We start from the raw sequence: 6,000 nt of genomic DNA on the forward strand, positions 1-6,000 counted from the left end.
ATAGCAACTTGATGAGCTTATGATAAAGAATTTTTAAAGCAGAGACCTGTTTCTTGCAACCTGGCATTTATTGCAGACAGCAGTTAGTTCTTACTAAGCTTCTCCTTTTCTTTACCTTTTATGGTAAATATGATAAAAAAAATCTCAGTCTGGCTCCTCATCATATGATTATGCCTACAGGGTGGTGCATGGTGGGATATTTATATCAGCAGAGGCTGCAGTTAGCCCCGCCCTGTCTCTCCCTCTTTGTAGCACTGCAGTAGAAGATGCTGGCTAAACACTTTGATAGTGCCCTTCGGTCAGTACAGAAGAATGTCTTCATAAACTACATTGCTATGGTTATGACTAAGGGTACGTACAGACATACGATAACGATCGTTCGTTCTGAACGACGAACGATGTTAAAGGAGGTATCGGCCGATGATCGTTTGAAGAAAGGCTACTTTGAACATCGTTCGTGTACGAACGATCTTGGAATGAGCGTTGCGTGCGCAACATAATGTATAAACTGATTTCAAACACAAGTGTCAAAAAGAACTGTTTGAGCATGTGCAAAGCTTTGAGAACGAACGATCAACGACCGATCGTTGTACAGACATTACTTTTTGAACGATGGTCGTTGGAAAAGATCTGGCAGAATGGATCGTTCTTTACCAACGACATATCTCGTTGGTCGGTCGTTTTAATGATCGTTAGTGCACTTTTTACGAACGATCGTCGGGCAATGCCGTCGGTAACGATCGTTTTAAACGACTATAGTCGCATGTCTGTACGCACCCTTAGAAACCGGATATACTCAAAATTCTGTTGCTTAGTTGGGCCTTAGATTTGTCAAAATTGGTTCCATTTTAAAGCCTTGGTTGACATAGTTTCAATTATTTATATGAATTTATTATATTATTTTGAAAAATAAGAAAACTCTAAACTCAACTTTAGTCTCTGCAACCTGCGCTGCCTGCTCACTCCTGCCTCCCGGTGACAGTAAAGCCACGCCCCCCCCAGCTCCTATGACTGACAGTCACAATACACAATCTGTCTTCCCCTGGCATGCTCATGTGACCTAAAGCTGGCCACTAACGGTCCAATTTCTAGCGAAAAATCGTTTCTAGCGATCAGAAATTCTGATTGGATTGGTTGTAAATAATCTCCAGTAGTGGACACAATAGATTATGAACGAGCGAAAAAAATGTCGCCCGAATGAATTTTTGTCGAACGAAAATTTGGATTTTCTTGGTGGTTGTGATAGATAGAAAGCAATGATTGGTTAGTTGATAGTGTAGTGAACGATTTTTCGTCCGATCAGAATTTCTGATCGCTCGAACGATTTTTCGCTAAAAATTGGACTGTTAGTGGCCAGCTTAAGGGAGGAGTATCTTAGTTAGGCCTTAGATTTTTCAAAATTGGTTCCATTTTAAAGCCTTGGTTGAGACAGTTTCAATTTATATAAATGTAATATATTGACGGCATGCTCATGTGACCTAAGGGAGGAGTATCTCAGACTAGTTGGGTGTGAGCAGGCTGTGGTCAGTCATAACGATCTACTATTTGTGCATCAGGTATTTTCCACTTCTATTTTGCAAATAACAGTGCAGTGTTTTCTTCATAAAGCTTTTTTTTTTTTCATGTGGTCAATATGGACAAACCAAAACCATTGCACAGCATGGTGATGCCATCTTCCCAATTAGCTAATTCAGCATCCACTAGCTTCTGTTGCATCTTCCCATTCTCCCCGGGCCCATATGCAATTAACTTTTTCTCCTGAGCTTTCTACTAGGAGATAATTTTACATCTTCTCTTTAAAATAACTTTTCAGTACGTTGCAATTGAAAAAAATATCAAAAAGTAGTAACAAAATAATTTTGAGTATTTTCATGCTTGCTGGAGCTTTAAAAGGCATTTTATTGACAAGATGTGAAAATAGCACCTAAGAGACAACTCAGGTGAAAAAGTTAATTGCATATGTGCCCATGTTGTGTATCCTGCGCCCTTCCCTATTCCCCGCCTCTCTGCAACCGCTATGATGAGGCTGCTGACATACCCGCTGCATTACATGTTGCTCCGCCCCCACCAACATCTTTGCACAATAGCACATCTTCTCTCCCCATACTGCTTCCTTGCTCAACTATTTGCCCCTAACTGAAGGCTCCCTAAATAAATGCAGCTCACCGTTATTTTCACTGCCCACCTCCCACACCCTCCCCAAACGTCACCCCCATTTATACACCCGCTCACTGGGCTAGTGACTCCTCTGCCATGTCCAACACACATTCACAAGTCTCAGGTAATAGAGGCATCATGTATAATGACTAAATATATCATCCTCTTATTAGTAGCTATAATGTAGAAGACAAACATGCAGTGAAATAAGGGCAAGTAGTATTTTATTGAAGGTTTTAAAATGAAGCAGAGTTTTTGGTGACATGACTGGGGAGGAGAAATGATGGTAGTGGACTCAGCACGCAGGAGAGGAAAAACCCCCTGTGGAGGAAACCTCTTAGAGAGAACCATGGCTGAGTCCGGCCTCTCTCGTGGCACTCCCCTTGTAAAAGTACTCTGGCTGTAGAAGATGATTCAGCGGTACTCTTCTGCTTCTGTCCTTCAGTCACACTTAATAGAAGCCTTCAGTGGGGAATGAACCCCAGAATAAGTCTGCCACGGGGCAAGCCAGCCGTGACCATCGGTTAGATGCACAGAGTGCAAAGACAAGTCCAGGTATGTCACATCCGGTAGTTAAAGGGGGACTCAGGCATGCTCGATATGAACGGGTGATACACCATCTGCCCTAATCCAGGAAGCGTCCCTACGTCCTCGCACACCGGTCACGCCCAATAGAAAGTCCGGTAAATATGTCTAATTTGGTAGGAGAATTGGGGACTCAGGTGTGCGCGATATTAATGGATGTTACACCATCTGCCCTTATCCAGGGAGTGTCCCTACATCATTGCACACCGGTCGCGCCAATTAGAAAGTCCGGTAAATAAGACTAATTTGGTAGGAGAATTGGGGACTCAGGTGTGCGCGATATTAATGGATGTTACACCATCTGCCCTTATCCAGGGAGTGTCCCTACATCATCGCACACCGGTCACGCCAATTAGAATGTCCGGTAAAAAAAGTCTAAAGGTGTCCGTACATCTAGCGATAATGGGCAGATCGACCAACAGACACATCTCTCTCTGATCGAATCTGATCAGAGAGAGATCATTCGGCTGCCCATACACTGGAGATCCATTCCCGATCGATTTCAGGGTGTAATCTATCGGAAATCGGCCTCATGACGCCGCATCTGCCGCATTACCGACGTCCCCCCAAATGTTAATGTGCCCCCTCTTCTGTTGCCCATTAAAATCTCTCACCTGTCCATTCAACACAAGTGTCCAGACACAAGTGTTCCTTCTTCCCCACTGGCGTCTCACATGGCTGCCGCGCATAGTATGTGACGCGTGTGACCTCACACACGCCAGAGCTATATGTGGCGGCCATGTGGGACGCCAATGGAGGAAGCAGAAACAGCTGGACACTCGTGGTGGCCGGACAGGTGAAAGATATTCATTAACATTTGGGGGGGAACGCCCAGGGGTTCCGTTGCGTTCGATGCTCGTCCCGATATTGCACGTCGTTACTGCAGCGCACCTGATTGTCACAACAGCCTGAGATTTTCCAGCTTGCTCGATCGATAGATTTGACTGATTGCTGCCCAAAATCAGTTAAATCGTCGATCGGGTATGCTTGTTGAGGCAACAATTTTTTGCTGTTTTTTATCTAATTCACTAAAATGATCGAATCTGATGGTCGAGTGGGCCGCAAAATCGCTAGATGTATAGACACCTTAAGACTATTCTGATGAGGTATTTACATACCTAGTCCAGGGTCCTGCGGCTGGAGCAGGAAAAGAAGCTCCTCACTCTCTCGCAGGCTCTTCTGAATCTGGGGAAAAATACAAAAGTTTGAGTCACATAAAGGTACAAATGGCTACACATGGTCACTGAGATGCAAATCATTTCATGCTGATAGGAATTTTTTTATTAATTTACACAGCATGGAATTGGACTGCGGTACCTGATGCTTTTGACTGGTCAGGTTCAAAGCTATATGCTTGTGTGTAAAATTATCATAATTTGCATCAGCTTGAAATAAGCATCACCCGACCATCTCTACTAGAGACAGGAAAAACCTGCAGAATAAACGCATCTAATTCCAGCAGCTCTGATAGTGTAGTAGAAAGTATATCAGCTGCTAGTGAGGACACAGAGTGCAGGATAATATACATATGAAAGGATAAAGTGCACCTGTCTTCATGTAACTCTGTACACATGCTCCACCGCCATTGCCTGAAATGAACGACAATCGATGCTTTCGCTGCAAATTGTTTGAAAAAAGTGTCCTATTTGTCCCTCTTTCATGACTCATGTAGAGGCCTATGGGTAAATATATGTATTTTTCTACTACAAAATGTGTTTAATAGACTATAAATGTTATTTCTATCATTTAAATTGATATATTATTTATTTTTAAAATGCAGAACGCATGATGATAGAGAGGACCAGTGTGTTCTGAATAATAAAACTGGGTCTTTTGCTCCCAAATTCTTTCTGTTATCAGCAACTAGAGGTGTGTCTGGCATGTGATTAGGGGGGTGGCAGGGGTGTGTCTTATGGTGACCCTCTAAAGTGACCCTGTTTCTTTGTCTCATACAGTTGGGAGGTATGTACATGAGAAGTATGAGAGGTCATTATTATAAATAGCAATGGAGGAAGTATTTCTGAAAACACACTTACCTGGACCTCAGCGGCGCTCCAGCAGTCGGCGGGGCTGGGATGGACCTAGATAAGGAAAACAGAAATAAATGAATATTGTAAAATGTAACCCAGCAGTTATGTTAGAAGCACAAGTCACACTGTGTAAGTAAGGAGAATACAATACAATAAATGATGGCCACCAGATCAACCATCAGATCCATCTCTTATCTGATCTCATCAGAGAGGGGTCTGTTGCTTGCCCACACACTGCAGACAGATTTCCAATAGATTTAAGCATGAACTCTTTTGGAAATCATCCCAGTGCCACCGTCTCCCCCAGCCAGGCCACCCCATGCCAGGCTGCCTCCCCCAAGAAATGACTCCCCCTCAGGCCCGTGCGGAGTGGCAGAGTGTTGCAGGCTCACCTGTCCCTCCAGTGTAACTCCTGGCCTTATCCTGTGTCCAGCATCTTTCTGTATTGCCAGAGCGAGCAATAGTGCAGTGTACTGATGTCAGATCATGCGGTGGTGTCACTCATGGTGGCAATTCAAAAAGATGCTGAACACAGGTGGAGGCGAGGAGTTGTGCTGGTGTGATATGTGAGCCTGCAACACTCACCCCAGGCCCGGGCGGTACACATACACCTGGGAGACCGGTCGGGCGTCTATCGGGTCCATCGGAAATGGAACGGTTACCGCAGCGCACAAAATCAAGCCCTTTTGACTGAGAATTTTTCAGCATGCCGGATTGATCAAAACAATGATCGGGTGGCCATGTCTCTGCCAGATTCGGTTTCACTGCGGTTGGCGCACGCACCCGTTCGGTCTGAAGCAGATCAGAGCCCAGCAGAAGCATGGGACACCCCACTGGTTTCCAGAAATCAATGGAAATCTTCTTGTTGGTTCATGGTGGACCAATGTGAATACTCCCTTTTGCTAGGTAGGTCTCCTGTTGATTTTTTACAATCAAACAAGGAGCCCCATGCAGCAGCAAATGATACAGCGGATGGGTGGCGACACGAACGCATTAGATGCAAAATGGCAGGTATGTGAGGTTCATGGTGTGGACACCAACACGTCCTGAGCGGATGCGCTTACTGCACCATTTCAGGAATCGTTTGTGTCATTGATTTCTGGCAGATTCAATCAAATGTTTGAATCAAATAGATATTGATGAAAAAAAAAATAATTGCATTTATGGCCACCTTTATTTCATACATTCACATTTGCTTTAGTATATAGTAAAGGTCAAGGGTGATTCT

The sequence above is a fragment of the Hyperolius riggenbachi genome, chromosome 9 (assembly GCF_040937935.1).
Source record: "Hyperolius riggenbachi isolate aHypRig1 chromosome 9, aHypRig1.pri, whole genome shotgun sequence".
NCBI lineage: Eukaryota > Metazoa > Chordata > Amphibia > Anura > Hyperoliidae > Hyperolius > Hyperolius riggenbachi.